This window comes from Triticum aestivum, chromosome 2A (genome assembly GCF_018294505.1).
Source record: "Triticum aestivum cultivar Chinese Spring chromosome 2A, IWGSC CS RefSeq v2.1, whole genome shotgun sequence".
Classification (NCBI taxonomy): Eukaryota; Viridiplantae; Streptophyta; class Magnoliopsida; order Poales; family Poaceae; genus Triticum; species Triticum aestivum.
The window spans coordinates 337,707,712-337,727,349 of NC_057797.1; positions in this window are offsets into that span (position 1 = coordinate 337,707,712).

Genomic DNA, 19,638 nt, shown 5'->3' on the forward strand with positions numbered 1-19,638 from the left:
CCGAACCTCGTAGGTCAATCAGAGTACATTCCGCACCAGAGTTGTATGGTAATCCTATTCTGGAAGTCATGTTACTAGACCATGACGTACCTACGAACTATGAGGAAGCGATGATGAGCCCAGATTCCGCGAAATGGCTTAAGGCCATGAAATCTGAGGTGGGATCCATGTATGAGAACAAAGTATGGACTTTGATTGACTTGCCCGATGATCGGTGAGCCATTTAGAATAAATGGATATTCAAGAGGAAGATGGATGTTGATAGTAGTGTTACTATCTACAAAGCTCGAATTGTCGCAAAAGGTTTTCGACAAGTTCAAGGTATTGACTACAATGAGATTTTCTCACTCGTATCGATGCTTAAAAGTCTGTCCGAATCATGTTAGCAGCTCCCGCATTTTATGAAATCTGGCAAATGGATATCAAAACTACATTCCTTAATGGATTTATTAAAAATGAGTTGCATATGTTGGCGTTCTGGGAACGGGGGTCCCCAGACTTGCCTGCCTGTGGCCCACGGCGTGGCTCTGCGAGCAGGCCTGTACGGCCCATCTTCACCAGCAAAGACTCAAGACCCTCGCGAGGGGCCAAGCCTCGTGAGGTGGACGACACAAGACCTCCTTAGGAGCGGCCTTACCAGGCTGGCTCGCGAGGAGCGGAGAGTTCAAGGCCAAGCAAACCTCACGAGGTTCTAGTGACGTGAGCCATGGCGACCAAAGACAGGCGGGCGCCGGCGCGCGTAGCGTCCTTGTTTCCTCTTTGGTGCTAAGGGGGCAAGCGCAGGCGCAGAGTACCGAGGCATCAGGCAAAGGTTTCCATATTGGTGCAATGATACCAAGACCAGCAGGACAGCAAGATGGAGGTCACCATGGAGCCCAAGGCGGCATCACCACCAGAGCCTTTTGCGGGCGAAGACCACTTTTGTCAGGATAAGTTGTACTAGCTGTCCCCTTTTAAATTGGTCGTTGTTGGCTCCCTTCCCGCTCAATATTTGGGGAGAGGACCAGGGCCTCTATAAATAGGACTAGCCACCACAGTAGAGGAGGGGGTGTTAATCGAATCCTCACACACACAAGTTCGCCAAGCACAAGAACACCTCAACCTCAGGAGGCTGTTCTTCCCTTTGTACTGTTCATGATCAGCCCAAGAGGCAATCCACCACCACCACAATGGAGTAGGGTATTACACCACAACGGTGCCCCGAACCAGTATACATCTCGTGTCCCTTGTGATGTGAGTTCGTCGAGTTAGTTCGTAATATCTTAGACGAGTTAGGACATTGATCGGTAGGGGGGAAATCTTCGTGCGGACCCCAGAGTTCGAACCTTAAGGGTTTTGCCGGAACCCGTGATCCGACATTTGGCGCGCCAGGTAGGGGTGCGCCGAAGTCTTTCTTCCGTTGATTCGCGCTCCACCATCTCCACGCCCGCCCCCCATGGTGGGCGCCCCTCCAGCCGGATCTACCGGTGCCCACAGCAGCGCTCGGGGGCTCTGAGCCCTTGCCCCCGCCTTGCGGCAGGTGAAGTGGCCACCCAAGTTCAAGATGGAGATGCCGCCACGCTACGACGGCGCGGCGGACCCGTCGTCTTTCCTGCTAGCGTACGAGGAGGCCGTTCTGGAAGCCAGGTGCGGCAGCAAGATCATGGCCAACTGGTTCCCAATGGCCCTTGTAGGCGCGCCGCATGCCTGGCTCCTCCATTTGCCGGAGTCTTCTGTCGCCACCTGGGAGGAGCTGCGCAACCTCTTCATCGCTCGCTTCGGGGAACCGGCGGCCCCCATCGTCACAGCTCTTCTCGGCGGTTCGCAAGCACCACCCTCAGATCGGCATGTCAAGCCGTACTTTCGCCAGATCGGCACCGCTTCCAGGCGCCCGGGGGCTCCGCCGGGCTGGGCCGCCCCTAAGGCCAATCTCACCTTCGACTCAAAGGATCATCCCGCTTCCACCGTCGGCTCGGGTGCGCTCCCGATGCTATGCGCACCCACCATCTACCACATATCCATCACCAAGACGCTCGTCGACGGTGGCGCCGGCCTCAATGTGCTCTCCGTCGAGGCCTTCAGCCTCCTTCATGTACCGTTCGAGCGGCTCCGCCACAGCAAGCCCTTCTCGGGGGTTGGCGGAGGCTCCGCCCGCTCCCTAGGGCAGCTCTGCCTCCCCGTGACCTTCAGAGAATGCAACAACTACCGCACTGAACTCATGACTTCGACGTCGCCTACATCCGCCTGCCATACAACACCGTCCTCGGGTATCCATCCCTGGCCAAGTTCATGGCGGTGACCCATCACGGCTACAATGTCCTCAAGATGTCGGGAAGCGGCGGAATCATCATAGTCCCGTGCGAGGAAAGAGACGAGGTGTTCTCCCTCGAGTGTGCCTTCCAAGCTGCAGCAATCGACGATCCCGACAGCCAGGGCGAGCACCCACCTGATGCCACCCCCAAGAAGAAGACCCTCGTAGTCCACGTACCCTCATAGACCGAAAATGGAAGCGTTTAGTAACGTGGTTGATGTAGTCGAACGTCTTCATGATCCAACCGATCAAAGTACCAAACGCACAGCACCTCCGTGATCTGCACATGTTCAGCTCGGAGACGTCCCTCGTACTCTTGATCCAGCTAAGGCCGAGGGAGAGTTTCGTCAGCACGACGGCATGATGACTGTGTTGATGAAGTTACCGATGCATGGCTTCGCCTAAGCACTACAACGATATGACTGAGGTGGAAATTTGTGAGGGGGCACCGCACAAGGCTAAGACAACTATCAACTTGTGTGTCTATGGGGTGCCCCCTCCCCTGTATATAAAGGAGGGGAGGAGGGGAGGGCCGGCCCTCTCTATGGCGCGCCCAAGGGGGAGTCCTACTCCTAGTAGGAGTAGGTTTCCCCCCTGTCGGTGTCAAAACCGGTGGATCTCAGGTAGGGTGTCCCGAAATGTGCGTCTAAGGTTGATGGTAAAAGGAGACAGGGGACACGATGTTTTACCCAGGTTCCGGCCCTCTTGATGGAGGTAATACCCTATGTCCTGCTTGATTGATATTGATGAGTATGAGGATTACAAGAGTTGATCTACCACGAGATCGTAATGGCTAAAACCCTAGAAGCCTAGCCTGTATGATTGTGATTGCCTCTATAGACTAAACCATTCAGTTTATATAGACATCAAGGGGGCCTAGGGTTATACAAAGTCGGCTACAGAGAAAGGAAATAATACATCCGGACGCCTAGCTTGCCTCCCACGTTAAGGAGAGTCCCATCCGGACACGGGAGGAAGTCTTCTATCATGTATCTTCATGTCCCAATAGTCCGGCCCATGTCACACAGGCCGGACGCCTGAGGACCCCTTAATCCAAGACTCCCTCAGTAGCCCCCGAACCAGGCTTCAATGATGATGTGTCCAATGCGCTGATAGTCTTCGGCATTGCAAGGCGGGTTCTTCCTCTAAACACTTCAAGGCGTTTGATCTGAAGAGTCATACTTCGCTTTCCATTTAATGTCGTACCCATTGGCTTATGCACCTCCACCGCTTTGGCTTCCACGTGTCAAGCGAGCATGAAAGGTCAGAGTACTTTTTGCACATACCACCCTGGCCATGTAAGAAGGGCGCCTATTTAAAGGGACTGGATCTCAGATCCCATTCCACATCGAGCGGAAAATACTTAAAGCTTGCTAGGAGAAACCATTCCAACATGGCTAGCGTTCTCAGTTCTTCCTCCCATCCCCACGGCTCCAAAAAAGGCGATTGGGAGAGATTTTCTATATCCCACGATCAGCTGGCTAAGCTTCAAACACAGGGATTTCATCCCCCCGCGGATTTAGTCCCTGTTCGAGCAGGATTGACCTATTTTACGGGCAAAGCCCTGGCAGAAAATTTCCCCAATCCAGCTAGGGGAGAGCGAGTGTGCTTTACATCCTTCTTAATAAGAGGCGTCGGGTTTCCAATCCACCCATTCCTCCGAGGTCTTCTGGAGTACTATGGCCTCCAACTGCACAATCTCACGCCGGGTTCCATTCTGCACATCGCGGGCTACGTCGCTCTTTGCGAGCTATTCCTGGGCTGCGAGGCCCATTTCGAACTATGGATGAAATTGTTCTGCCTCGTCCCTCGCTCCGAAAAGGGGTCTATATTTGAGGTGGGCGGCGCCGAAATATGGCGCATAGCCGAGACCGAATACTTATCCAGCACGCCGAAGAAGGCATCCTAAAAGTGGCCCTCAGAGTGGTTCTATATTGAGGACGTCACTCTCCCTGACCCAGTCTGAATGGGCCTTCCCGAATTTACCAGTGCTCCATTGAAGAAACGCCACAGCTGGCGCCCTCGGAGCCTCGATGAGGAAGATAGTGTGGAAGTCCAACCGTTAATGGGCAAGATAAGGACACTTGCACAGTCTGGATTATCAATAACCGATGTAATGGCCATTTCCATAGTGCGAGGTGTCCAGCCGCTCCAATTCAGGGGGCTTCCCATGTGGCACTACAATGGGGAAGACGACGCCTCACGCTATGGATGAAAGGGTACGGATTCCCTTACCGCCCTGGCCGCAATACTGGCCGATCTGTATAAAGGGGAGAAACAGGATTTCACTCGTCTTATGCCTCGGGAAGGATTTTCTATGTACAATCCACCTAACTGGGTGAGTTTTAATCCCATCACTCTACTCAATCCTCTCCCTGGGTCATACTTAATTGGCATTAACCCTTACATTTGTAACAGGAATGGCGGAAGGTTATAGCGGGGATCTATAGCCCCGCTCCACAGCCGGAGAACCGTAATCGGGACCTTGACCCCGAATACGAAAAGGATCCGGACATATTCATAAAGCTCGAGGAGGGGGTATTCTACCAGGTAAGCTATGATGGCACAGTACTGCCAATCATGGCCGACTATCCCAGTCTCCTTCATGCCTCTCATGTAAGTAATCAGGAGACATCTCCTCTGAAAGAGCTTCCTCACTATACTTCACCCACCGCATTGTCTCATGCTTCATAGGGGAGGCGCTTGGCTCGCCATGCTACACCAGAGGCGCTTCGTAAGAACGCGGCGCCCGCACCAAACAAGTCGTCGAAGAGGAAGGCCAACGATAACACGGCTGAACCTTCATCAAAGAGGTATGGCTTTCTTTTTAAATATGCCTCCTGGTCGTCACATCAAACTGTGACATTATCCGCTGCATTTTATCAGGAAGAGCGTCCACCGGACTATGTCCGGGGATCCTGCCGGTCGCGCCTCCACTAGTCAGATTCCAAACCCTGCCCTAAGGATGGGGGCTGACACGGGAGTGACGCCGGATTGTCCTTCCAAAGAGGATTCGGATGATATGTCCATCACAAACTCTGAAGTGGAGAGCACCATGAATCATCGGCGTCGGAGGGCCGCTCTCTGCGACCCCAGCTTTTCAAAAGAGGCATTCAATGCCTTTAGCTCGGTTGATGCATACATCGGAGCTGCTCGGGATGGACTTGCCAAAGCCACAGACCAACATTTAAAAGATATGCGGGTAAGTGTAGATTTGATAATCATATACCAGTAGCCCTCGAGACTTGAAGCAGTTGATACAACTGATTTAAGGATCATTGTATAATTAGGTACTCACGGAGAAGAAGAGCATGTTGTCTGAAGAGCTGGAAAAGTGTCAGACCCAGCTAGCTATGGCTACCGCCGAATTGGAGAAATCCAAGGGGGCACCACCTGGTAATATTTCCCTCGTTAGAAATAATCATATACTAGTAATATTAATACTGTTGTGTTTCCGCTGACAGGATCAGTAGATCAACTGAGGGAAAAACTGAAAATCGCCCAGGCTGGTGAACAGGAGGCCAAAAGGCAACATGCAGCAGGCAAACATGTGCTGACGCGGGTCAGGGATGAAAAGAACAAGCTGCAGGATTCCAATACCCTGCTGGGTGAAGAACTAAAAGATGTGCGAGCCCAGCTAGCTGACGCCATCAAGGAGAATAGGAGGCTACAAGACGGCATATTCAGTATGTTTTTGACCTTACCTTTATGCATTTTAGCGAAGAAATGAACTAACAGATTTATGTGTGCAGGTATGCTGACTGGCCATCCCGAAGAGGAAATGTCCGACTCTCAAGGTGACCTTCTACAAGAGTTATCCCAATTGCACGAGCAAGCTCGGCAAGCAATGCGGAGCATTGCTAAAGCTTTGTGGCCGTCCGCCTCTCCTCTAGGAAGTATGGAGGAGCTTGTGAAGCTATTCTAGGGAGCTCGGCGGCGCTTCTGATTATGGAAGATATCGGCCTGCCGAGAAGGTGCGCGAGAAGTCTGGGCCATGGTAAAAACATGGTACACCAAGCTCGATCTGAATCATATCGCCCGGGTCGGACCTCGGGGGTCAGATGGAAAATAAATTCTAGTTATCCTAGTGTATGACCAGGTAAAGATAGCCGCCAAGTATTCCCAACGGGGTTGTAAGCTATATAACCTGTTAGATGGCATAGAGGAAGAAGTTTTTGAGTCCAAGTGACTACGTACTTCAATTGACAAATTTTTCCCTAGCCGGATTGTAAAACGATTGTCATGGTAGACCTTTTCACTTCGACGTCTGGACCCGAAGGCTTGGAGTGCTTCTGAATACCCGCTCAGTAATATAAACCGGGGCATGCTGGAAACCAGGTGTAGGGGTCATAGTTGCTTGAACAGACAAGTTGTATCCGTCTAGCTATGTTATATTACATGTGGATTGTAAGAAACATCTTCCACAGAGAATAGTTCCGTTAAGGGTTCCTTTCCCTGGGCGGATATGTGTTAGTATGCATGTCCGAACTGTGATTGAAAAATCACAATATACGTAACATCTGGGGGTTCATGGTGTGAGGGAGGTAAAACATCTTTAGTTCGCCGACCGAATATTCCCTTAAGAATGCTAGCTTTCGGCTTCACCCAGACTGAGGTACAAGTCCGGATGACCCGGCTGTAACAATCGCAGAGGTTCTCCCTTTATGCCCTAGCCGAACAAACAGGAACGTAGGGCATAAGCATAGGAGCCAGGCAACCCAGCTTGCCAAAAACATAAGTCATAATGATGCATATAATGGTGAAGAAAAGGTACATATGCGGAAGAGGACACATATGTGTTGAGCTTGATGCTCGGAAAATACTAATAAGCTTCTGTGAAAGAAGCCCCCAGGTATTATGAGTGTATACATGTAAGGATGTGCACATCATAGGTGTTTGGTTTGGCTACACAAGAGCTAAAGATCTAGAGAAAAAACAAAGAGGGTAAAAAATGAAAACAAAGGGAGAAGAAGACGAACACAGAGTACGGCTCCAGGCGTAGAATCTTCGGAGTCTTGCGGCATTCCACGGGTTCGGCTCTAGGTGGTTGTCAGATGCATCACGCAAGCGGTACGCTCCTCTAGTGAGAACCTCATATGTCATGAAGGGACCCTCCCACTTGGGCTTGAGTTTGTCCTTTTTCTTTTCTGGCAAGCGTAGAACGAGTTCAACAACATTATAAGTATTGGCCCGCACTTCTCTGCTTTGGTATCTGCGAGCCTGTTGTTGATAGAATGCAGAACAGGCTTTTGCAATGTCACGCTCCTCCTCGAGGGCATCCACACTGTCCTGCCGATAGAGCTCGGCCTCTCTCTCTCTCTTCGTACATGCGCACTCGAGGTGAGTCATGAATGATGTCGCGGGGCAAAACTGCCTCTGCGCCATACACCATGAAGAATGGTGTGTATCCGGTAGTGCGATTGGGCATGGTCCGCAGCCCCCAGAGTACGGAATCGAGCTCCTCAACCCAGTGCTTGTCTGATTCTTTCAACGACCGCACTAGTGTAGGCTTAATGCCGCTCATAATAAGACCATTAGCTCGTTCGACTTAACCGTTTGTTTGTGGATGATAGACCGAGGCGTAATCGAGTTTAATGCCCAATTTAGCACACCAAGATTTTACTTCATCGGCTGTGAAATTGGAGCCGTTATCGGTGATGATGCTGTGTGGGACAACATAACGGTGCACGACACCAGATATAAAGTCTATCACCGGTCCAGCTTCGGTCGTTTTCACTAGTTTGGCCTCTATCCACTTGGTGAATTTATCTACCATGACTAGCAGATATTTTTTCTTATGGCTCCCTCCTTTAAGGGGTCCCACCATATCAAGCCCCCAGACCGCAAAAGGCCAAGTAATGGGGATTGTTTGTAGTGCAGTAGGCGGCATATGGCTTTGATTGGCGAAGAGCTGGCATCTGACACAACGTTGGACCAAGTCCTGTGCATCTGCTTGGGCCGTCGACCAGAAGAAACCTGTATGGAAGGCCTTACTTACAAGGGCCCGAGCCGCAGCGTGGTGACCGCCGAGGCCAGCATGGATTTCAGCTAGGAGTTGTCGTCCTTCTTCTTCGGAGATACATCTTTGAAGGACACCGGTAGCACTTTTCTTATAGAGCTCTCGGTCATGGACCTTGTAGGCTTTCAAGCGCCGAACAATGTAGCGAGCCTCATTCTGGTCCGTAGGGAGCTCTCGCGTATTAAGGTAGGCCAAGAACGGTTCGGTCCATGGGGCAATTACTGCCATTGTTAGATGGGCCGATGGTGTTATTTCAGTGGCTCAGCCCCCGATGATATCGGTATTGTGTTCGGAATCTGGGGGTATAGTCGGATCCGGACTAGTCTTGCCGCTCTAATCCTTCCACACCATGGATGGCTTGAAGAACCTTTCCAAAAAGATGCTAGGAGGGACGGGGTCACGCTTGGCGCCCATGCAAGCGAGGACGTCCGCTGCTTGATTACTTTCTCGAGCCACATGATGGAACTCGAGTCCCTCGAACCGCGCTGATATTTTGAGTATGGCGTTATGATAGGCTGCCATCTTTGGATCCTTGTCATCGAAGTCTCCATTTATTTGGAATATTGCGAGGTTTGAATCCCCGCGCACCTCCAGGCGTTGTATGCCCATGGAGGTAGCCATCCGAAGACCGTGCAATAAGGCCTCGTATTCGGCTGCATTGTTGGAGTCTGTGTATAATATTTGGAGTACGTACTGGACTGTGTCCCCAGCCGTGGACGTTAAAATGATGCCTGCTCCTAAACCAGCCAACATTTTAGAGCCATCGAAGTACATGACCCGGTTGGAATATGTGTCGTACTCTTTAGGGATATCGGCCTCTGTCCATTCGGCGACAAAGTCAGCTAATACTTGGGATTTAATGGCCCGGCGTGGTTTGTACGTTATGTCAAATGGTAGGAGCTCAATAGCCCACTTGGCAATCCGACTCGTAGCGTCGCGGTTATTTATTATATCATTAAGTGGTACTTCAGAAGCCACTGTCATCGAACACTCTTGGAAGTAGTGTCGTAGCTTCCGGGATGCCATGAATACCTCATATGCTATCTTTTGGTAATGAGGGTACCGGGTTTTGCCTGGTGTAAGGACAGTGGATATGTAGTATACCGGTTTCTGAAGTGGGAACTTGTGTCAGTCCTCCTCCCGCTCAACGACGAGCACTGCTCACCACCTGGTGTGTTGCAGAGATGTATAATAACATCGGTTCACCGACGTTTGGCACGGCCAGGATTGGGTTACTCTCTAAAAGAGCCATTATTTCCTCCAATCTGGTCGTTGCCGCTTCCGTCCACTCGAAGTGGTCGGTAGTCGGAGAAGGCGATAAAGTGGCAATGCTTTTTCTCCTAGTCTGGAGATAAAGTAGCTTAAAGCCACCACACATCCGGCTAGCTTTTGGACCTGTTTAAGGTTGGTTGGTGTAGCCAATTGTGACAAAGCTCGGATTTTGGCTAGATTTGCCTCAATTCCTCTATTGGAAACGATGAAGCCCAGCAGCTTTCCGGTGCGAACGCCGAAAACACACTTTTCCAGATTAAGCTTAATGTCATATGTCTGGAGGTTGTCGAATGTGAGACGCAGGTCATCTATTAACGACTCAACGCGCTTAGTCTTGATGACGATGTCATCCACATATGCTTCCATTATCTTGCCGATTTGCTTCTCCAGGCATGTTTGAATCATGCGTTGGTAGGTGGCGCCGGCATTTTTAAGCCCAAAGGGCATAGTGTTGAAGCATAAAGGCCCGTATGGGGTGATGAATATCGTTGTGGCTTGATCGGATTCCTTCATTTTAATTTCATGGTATTCGGAGTAAGCGTCGAGGAAACACAGTGAGTTGTGTCCTGCAGTAGCATCGATAATCTAATCGATGCGGGGGAGGGGGAAGGGATCCTTAGGGAAAGCCTTACTGAGGTCTTTGAAATCGACGCACAGGTGCCAGGATTTGTCCTTCTTTGGTACCATCACCAAGTTTGCTAGCCAGTCCGGGTGTTTATTTCTTTGATGAACCCGGACTCGATTAACTTGGCTAGCTCCTCCCCCATGGCTTGTCATTTAGGTTCGGAAAAGCGCCGCAGTGTTTTCTTGACCGGCTTATATCCCTTCAATATATTAAGGTTGTGTTCAACCAGCCTGCATGGGATTCCTGGCATATCAGAAGGGTGCCAGGCGAATATATGTAGCGACCAAACCTCAAACAGTCTGATCTCTGTGCTCTGGTGTCATCCCTGGATCAGTAATGCTGACACCACACAGTACTCGGAGGATTTATAGCAGAGTAGCAATCACACACTTATTACATCGAGTGTCTCAAAAGAGAACTATTACAATAAATATGGCTTAAGGCCATCTAATAACGATAACAGCGGAAGGCTTGGAAGAAAAGTGAGTCCATCAACTCCAACGGCATCACTGAGTATAGAACCACGACCTAAAAACTCCTTAATCGTCGTCTGAAAAGTCTGCAACATTAACGTTGCAGCCCGAAAACAGGTTAGCACATGGAATATGCTGGCAAGGTAACACATAGAGAGTAATGAAATGAAATAGCTATACTATATGCATATTTGGCTGGTGGAAAGCTCTATGGTTACAGTTTTTGCGTAAAGTTAATTTTTCCCTACTTCAAAGGAATAAATTTAATTACTATCATGGTGGTTGTTAAATATTGAGAATGGTTGACAGCATTCTCAATCCCAATTAAAGTAACATCATTAAACCAAACAAAATTAACTTTAGAGTAACATGTTGAGATTCACATGAAAATCCAAGTACTAGATACTCAAGATGTCCATAACCGGGGACACGACTAACCATGATTAGTTTGTTACACTCTGCAGAGGTTTGCGCACTTTTCCCCACAAGACTCGATCGCCTCCGTTTGGTTTCTCGCACTACAGGGTGTTTGAGAAGACGGATGACCGAGACATAGTCTTTCAGAAGCGCTAGCACCTTACGATCGGGTAGACCGTACCACCTACATCCCCTACATCTGCTAGTCTACCACTGTAAGAGTTCACACAACTTAGTCAACTATGCCAGAGCCCATAATGGCTTGTGTCTGCACACGGAAGTTTCTAGTATGAATAATCTCATGATCCCTTTGGGCCTGGGTGGCGGTCCAAAAGAAAAACAGGCAAGTCCTGGAAACCCCAGGTGCCTCAATCCACCCAGATGTGTGTTTAAGTTGCCACCTTAGATAAACCATTAATTATCAATCTCACATCTGTCATGGATTTCACTCACCCAATCCACGTCTACTAGCATAGCATGGCATAATAAGCAAACGTAGAAGTAACTCCCAAAGGTTTGACAATAAACAGGTAATAGGTACTACCTCATCTACTTCCCATCCCACAATTTAATTAGATCCTAATCATGCAACGTGTGAGGATTGATCTAATGCAATAAAACTGGGTTGTAGAAAAGGTATGGTCAAAGTGTTACTTGCCTTGCTGATGATCCGCGAAACCTAGAGATTCAACATAACAGGCGGCGCACTCCGGGTATTCTATCGCAGACAAACAAACAAGCCTACAATAAGTACTCATCTAATGCACAGGTAAAACTCAAATAGAAGATCTAACCAGAAAGTTCAACTTAAGAACCCTGGTTGGCAAAAAGAATCAAATCGAACGAAGCAAAAGAAATCAAACGGCGAAAGAAAACAACTTCGTTCTAGTAATCTGGATCTAAGTCAAATTTTACAGTAGCAAAAACATGTTTAAGTTGATTAATCGGAAAGAGGGTTTCGAGACGAAACTCCAGGCGCTTGAATCGCCTGATTCCGATAAACGAGCGAAAAGTTATACTAAAACGAAAATCGGATCAGAAATCGCGATCAGAAAATAACCGTGAAAAAAATCCGACGAAAAAGAAAAACGATGAACAGAATTTTTTTTTATAACAGCACGGAAAACGAGGCGGCGGCGAACCTCGGGCGGCGCGCAACTCCGGCGGCGGCAGCGGCGGGCGGCGACGGCAGCGGCGGCTGGGGCTAGGGTTAGGTCGGCGGGGTGGGCTGGCTCGGCTCGGGCCTCGGGCGCGCCTTATAAAGGCCCCGGCCAGGGAGTCCTGGCCGAGTACGGCCCAAAGTCGGTTCCGCGTTTTTTTTAAATAATTCCGCTCGGAAGAAAAATAAAAAGAAATACTAAACGGACTCCAAAAATCACGAAATAAATTTTCCCGGGTTTCTAAAATCAAGTCCGATAAAGTGAACATTTATCTGGGCCCAAACTACAACTTTGAAAAACGCGCATTTTTCCTAAATTCAAATAAAAATACCGAAAAACTCCAAAATAAAACTTATTTGATTTTTTTATTAAATCCTCAATATTTCTATATTTTGGGAAAGTCATCTTATTCCCACTCTCATATTTTTGTTATAGAAATAATTGATGATAAAATAAATAAAATCAAATGATCCTGTTTACATAATTTGAGAAAACTCAAATATGTAAATAACGAAATCCCCAACTCTCTCCGTGGGTCCTTGAGTTGCTTAGGATTTTCTAGGATCAAAACCAAAAGCAAAATAAAATATGATATGCATGATGATCTAATGTATAACATTCCAAATTGAAAATTTGGGATGTTACAATATATCCCAGTTCTCGCGCAGGAACATTCGTAGTGTGGCGTCAACCGTTGGGTCCAGTTGTGCCCCGATGGAAGCTGTCTTCGTGGGGTCCGTCGGGTGGACTTGAAATTTGACTATTTCGTCTGCTGGTTTGAAGGAGGTGGATTTGGGAGGCTTATCAAAGATTACGTCATCCCTATCCACCGTAGAGCGAAGTGCGGTTAATTCTTCGGCCGCGAGGGCCTCAGACAGTGCCTCGAGGGCTAGGGATGTTGTTTTGTTTTCGGCGCGGAGGGCTATGTCCGGATCACTAGCAAGAGTGCTAATACCGTTGGGCCCCGGCATCTTGGGCTTCATATACCCGTAATGAGGTGATAACCCACAAGTATAGGGGATCGCAACAGTTTTCGAGGGTACAGTATTCAACCCAAATTTATTGATTCGACACAAGGGGAGCCAAAGAATATTCTCAAGTATTAGCATGTGAGTGTCAATTCAACCACACCTGGAAACTTAATATCTGCAGCAAAGTGTTTAGTAGCAAGGTAATATGATAGTAGTGGTAACGGTAGCAAAAAGTAATAGTAGTAAAAGTAATGATTTTGGTATTTTGTAGTGATGATAGCAATAGCAACGGAAAAGTAAATAAGCGAAGAACAATATATGGAAAGCTCATAGGCAATGGATCGGTGATAGAGAATTATGCCGGATGCGGTTCATCATGTAACAGTCATAACCTAGGGTGACACAGAACTAGCTCCAGTTCATCAATGTAATGTAGGCATGTATTCCGAATATACTCATACGTGCTTATGGAAAAGAACTTGCATGACATCTTTTGTCCTCCCTCCCATGGCAGCAGGGTCCTTACGGAAACTAAGGGATATTAAGGCCTCCTTTTAATAGAGTACCGGAACAAAGCATTAACACATAGTGAATACATGAACTCCTCAAACTACGGTCATCACCGATAAGTATCCTGATTATTGTCACTTCGGGGTTAACGGATCATAACACATAACAGGTGACTATAGACTTGCAAGATAGGATCAAGAACTCTCATATATTGATGAAAACATAATAGGTTCAGATCTGAAATCATGGCACTCGGGCCCTAGTGACAAGCATTAAGCATATCAAAGTCATAGCAACATCAATCTCAGAACATAGTGGATACTAGGGATCAAACCCTAACAAAACTAACCCGATTACATGATAAATCTCATCCAACCCATCACCGTCCAGCAAGAATACGATGGAATTACTCAAGCACGGCAGTGAGAATCATGAAATTGGTGATGGAGGATGGTTGATGATGACGATGGCGATGGATTCCCCTCTCCGAAGCCCCGAATGGACTCCAGATCAGCCCTCTCGAGAGGTTTTAGGGCTTGGCGGCGGCACCATATCGTAAACGCGATGAATCCTTCTCTCTGATTTTTTTCTCCCCGAAACACAATATATAGAGTTGGACTTGGAGTCGGAGAGGCACCAGGGGGCCCACGAGGTAGGGGGCGCGCCCTAGGGGGGCAGGCACGCCCCCACCCTCGTGGACAGGTGGTGGGGCCCCTGGCCTTCATGTTTTGCAGGTATTTTTTATATTTTCCAAAAAGTTGCTCCGTGAAGTTTCAGGTCATTCCAAGAACGGTTGTTTCTGCACATAAATAACACCATGGTAATTCTGCTGAAAACATCGTCAGTCCGGGTTAGTTCCATTCAAATCATGCAAGTTAGAGTCCAAAACAAGGGCAAAAGTGTTTGGAAAAGTAGATAAGACGGAGACGTATCAACTCCCCCCAAGCTTAAACCTTTGCTTGTCCTCAAGCAATTCAGTTGGTAAACTGAAAGTGATAAAGAAAAACTTTTACAAACTCGGTTTGCTCTTGTTGTTGTAAATATGTAAAGCCAGCATTCAAGTTTTCAGCAAAGATTATAACTAACCACATTCACAATAATGCTTAGGTCTCAAGTTTACTCATATCAATGGCATAATCAACTAGCGAATCATAATAATAAATCTCGGATGACAACACTTTATCAAAACAATCATAATATGATATAACAAGATGGTATCTCGCTAGCCCTTTCTGAGACCGCAAAACATAAATGCAGAGCACCTTTAAAGACCAAGGACTGACTAGACATTGTAATTCATGGTAAAAGAGATCCAGTCAAGTCATACTCAATGTAAACTAACAGTAATGAATGCAAATGACAGTGGTGCTCTCCAACTGGTGCTTTTTAATAAGAAGATGATGAATCAACATGAAAGTAAATAGATAGGCCCTTCGCAGAGGGAAGCAGGGATTTGTAGAGGTGCCAGAGCTCGGTTTTGAAACAGAGGTGAATAATATTTTGAGCGGTATACTTTCATTGTTAACATAACAACCAAGAGATGGCAATATCTTCCATGCTACACACATTATAGGTGGTTCCCAAACATAATGGTAAAGTTTATACTCCCCCTTCCACCAACAAGCATCAATCCATGGCTTGCTCAAAACAACAAGTGCCTCCAACTAACAAGAGTCCCAGGGGGAGTTTTGTTTGCAATTATTTTGATTTAGTTTGCATAAAGCATGGGACTGGGCATCCCGGTGACCAGCCATTTATCTCGTGAGTGAGCAGCGGAGTCCACTCCTCTTGAGAATAACCCGCCTAACATGGAAGATACAGACAACCCTAGTTGATACATGAGCTATTTGAGCATACAAAACAAGATGTTTATTTGAAGGTTTAGAGTTTGCCACACACAAATTTACTTGGAAGGGCAGATAGATATCGCATATAGGTAGGTATGGTGGACTCATTTAGAATAACTTTGGGGTTTATGGAGTTGGATGCACAAGCAGTATTCCCGCTTAGTACAGGTGAAGGCTGGCAAAAGACTGGGAAGCGACCAGCTAGAGAGCGACAACAGTCATTAACATGCATTAAAATTAATCAACACCGAATGCAAGCATGAGTAGGATATAATCCACCATGAACATAAATATCATGAAGGCTATGTTGATTTTGTTTCAACTACATGCATAAACATGTGCCAAGTCGAGTCACTTAGATCATTCAAAGGAGGATACCACCCTATCATACCACATCATAACCATTTTAATAGCTTGTTGGCACGCAAGGTAAACCATTATAACTCATAGCTAATCAAGCATGGCATAAGCACTATGATCTCTAGTTTGTCATTGCAAACATGTTTATCCATAATAGGCTGAATCAAGAACGATGAACTAATCATATTTACAAAAACAAAAGAGGTCGAGCTCATACCAGCTTTTCTCATCTCAGCAAGTCCATCATATATCTTCATAATTGCCTTTCACTTGCACGACTGAATAGTGTGAATAATAATAATAGTGCACATGCATTGGACTAAGCTGGAATCTGCAAGCATTCAGTAAACAGGAGAAGACAAGGCAATATGGGCTCTTTTGTTAGATCAACAATAATGCATATAAGAGCCACTTCAACAATTTAATTATGGTCTTCTCCTATCGACCCCCGAAGAAAAGAAAAGAAATAAAACTATTTACACGGGAAAGCTCCCAACAAGCAAAAGAAGAACAGGAATCTTTTTGGGTTTTCTTTTTAATTACTACTACAAGCATGGAAAGTAAACAAATTAAAAGCTACAACTAATTTTTTTGGTTTTTTTCTTAAGGTTTACTAAACACACAAGAAGAAAGCATAAAAAGGAAAATAAACTAGCATGGATGATACAATGAAAAAGTATGAGCACCGTCATCTAGCAGTGAGTGTGTGAACATGAATGCAATGTCGATGGGATACGTACTCCCCCAAGCTTAGGCTTTTGGCCTAAGTTGGTCTATGGCCACGGCTGGCCTGGCGGATATCCATAATAATGGTTGGGGTCGTACTGCGATGCAGTGGCTATCGCCTCCTGAGCTGCAGCATGGCGATGAGCGGCCTCCGCTCTCCTCTCGTACTCATCTGCCTCCTCTCTGGTAATAACATATCTTCCTTTTGCCTGATAATCAAAGAAGGCAGGAGCAGGGAGAGTAATATGGACAACACGGCGTCTGTCAAAGATTAAATGATACTACAGAGGTGATTCATTCCTCTCGACAAACTGGTGGTGAACCATAGCATTAAAGTCTAGGTAAGCAGGGGGTAATTAAATATCATCTTCGTGTATGGCTACGCCAAGAAAATTAGCTATGTGGGTTGCATAAATTCCACCAAAGAAATCTCCATTAAATCTATTAAGATGCAACCTACGTGCAATAATGGCTCCCAAATTATAAGATTTGTCTTCTAACACAACACTCCTAAGAATACTGAGGTCAGGGACACATATGTGGCATGCCTCATCTTTACCATTAATGCATCTACCTATGAAGAGAGCAAAATAATGTATAGCAGAAAAGTGAATGCTCCCTATGGTAGCTTGTGTTATATCTCTAGATTCTCCCACAGTTATACTAGCAAGAAAATCTCTAAATTCAGATTTGTGAGGGTCCCTTATACTACCCCATTGTGGAAGTTTGCAAGCGGTGGTAAAGTCCTCTAAGTCCATAGTGTAAGAATTATCATAAAGATCAAATAGGACAGTTGGAGAATTACGTGAAGATGAAAATTCAAACCTCCTCACAAAGGAACTAGTGAGATTGTGATATTGGCTGCACTTCTCTTCCTCGAAGCTCACAAGATCAGCGTTACGCAAATATGCGTTAAATTCTTCTTTAATTCCCGCTCGATCCATAAAGTTCTCAGAAGGCCATTCACAAGGACGCACTGGAGCGTCTCTTGGTGGCTCATCATCAGCATCACGCATTGCAAGCCTGGGTCCTTGCTTCCTTGAAGAGCCACCTTGGAACATTTTCCTAAGCATATTTCTTCCTCTGAAAAATTTCTGAAATTTTTAGTAACTTCAAAATAAAAGTAAACCAAACTCATTAATATTGATAGCAACTACTCCTACAAGTGCCTAGAGCCTATATCATGCATCAAAACTACTTTTAACCATAAAAATTTGACATGCAAGCTCAAGAACAGGGTCACTTAAGCAGCAAAAATTTGCAATGAATAAAGCACTAGAACAAAAACTAATTGGACCAACGGAGGAGTTACATACCAAGGAACAATCTCCCCAAGCAGTTTTGTGAGAGGTGCTTTGAGCAAGGAGATCGAAAATGGCAGCAACACGAGCTTAGACTCGGGTTTGAGCTGGTTATTCGTGTTTGGGGGAGGAAGACAAAGTGTATGGGTGAAAGGATAAGTGGAGGAGGGCCACCATGGGCCCACGAGGTAGGGGGCGCGCCCAGGGGGGTAGGGCGCGCCCTCCACCCTCGTGGGCACGTGGTTAACCCCCCTGCTGTGTTTTCAGTGCCAAATATTCTCAAATATTCTAGAAAAAATCATATTTAAATTTCAGGGCATTTGGAGAACTTTTATTTTCGGGGTATTTTTATATTGCACGGATAATCAGATATCAGACAGAAAAATATTTGTTTTTATTTTATTTAATATAAATAACAGAAAGTAAAAGTGGGGTATAGTGAAAGTGCGTTATATCGACTAGAGGGGGGTGAATAGGCGATTTTTATGAAATTCTTCACTGAGGAATTTGCCGGTGAGGAAATTCCTTAGCGAAGAACTACTAGCAGCGGAATAACTACTCAAAAGTAAACATAACAGAATACAAGCATAGTCATCATGATGAAATGAAGACAGGCATAGAGTACAGAAAGCATAATCACAGGATAACACAGGATGAAGACAAACAGACTGAAGAAATTGAACTGAGGAAATTGAGAAAGTCTTCAGTCAAAGTCTTCAAACATAGATATGAACAAGCACACAACACAGTTATGAGGAAATGAAAGAGTTGAGGGAATAGAACCAGTAAGCTTGGTGAAGACAATGATTTGGTAGACCAGTTCCAACCGCTGTCTCAGTTGTACGTCTGGTTGGAGCGGCTGAGTATTTAAACTCGAGGACACACAGTCCCGGACACCCAGTCCTGAACACGTAGCTCAGGACACCAAGTTCTCATCGTATTCTCCTTGAACTAAGGTCACACGGACCTCGTCCAATCACTCGTGGTAAGTCTTCAGGTGACTTCCGAACCTTCACAAACTCGGTCACTCGGCGATCCACAATTCCTCTTGGATGCTCTAGACCATGACACCTAACCATCTAGAAGAAGCACAGTCTTCAAAGGTAACAAGCATCAGATCCACGCAGGATCAATCTCTTCAGTGATGCTCAATCACTTGGGGTTTGTAGGTGTTTGGGTTTGGGTTTTTCCTCACTTGAGATTTTCGCTCAAAGTACTCGGAGGATGGGTTGCTCTCAAATGACAAGTGTCAGTTTCTCTCGGAGCAGCCAACCAGCTAGTGGTTGTAGGGGGCGGCTATTTATAGCCTAGGGAGCAGCCCGACATGATAAGACGTAAATGCCCTTCAATGATATGACCGTTAGGAGGATAGATATTTTGGGACAGCTGGCGCATAGCACAGCAACGGTCGGAATTTTGACTAGCAAAATCCTCAGGGCTATCATGTTCCTCACTGTGTAGGACAATCCACACTGGCGAATTTCTAACTCCTCAGTCAGAACAAATTCCTCAGAGACCAGAAGAACTTCGTCTCTGTCACTGAAGAATATGACTGGACTGTATGAGATTTCCAATGGCTTCACTCGAAGGGATTGGTAGGTATAGGATATTGAGTTGAGCATCACATGGAAATTTTTCCTTAGTATTTCCTCGACCCCCTTTAACAG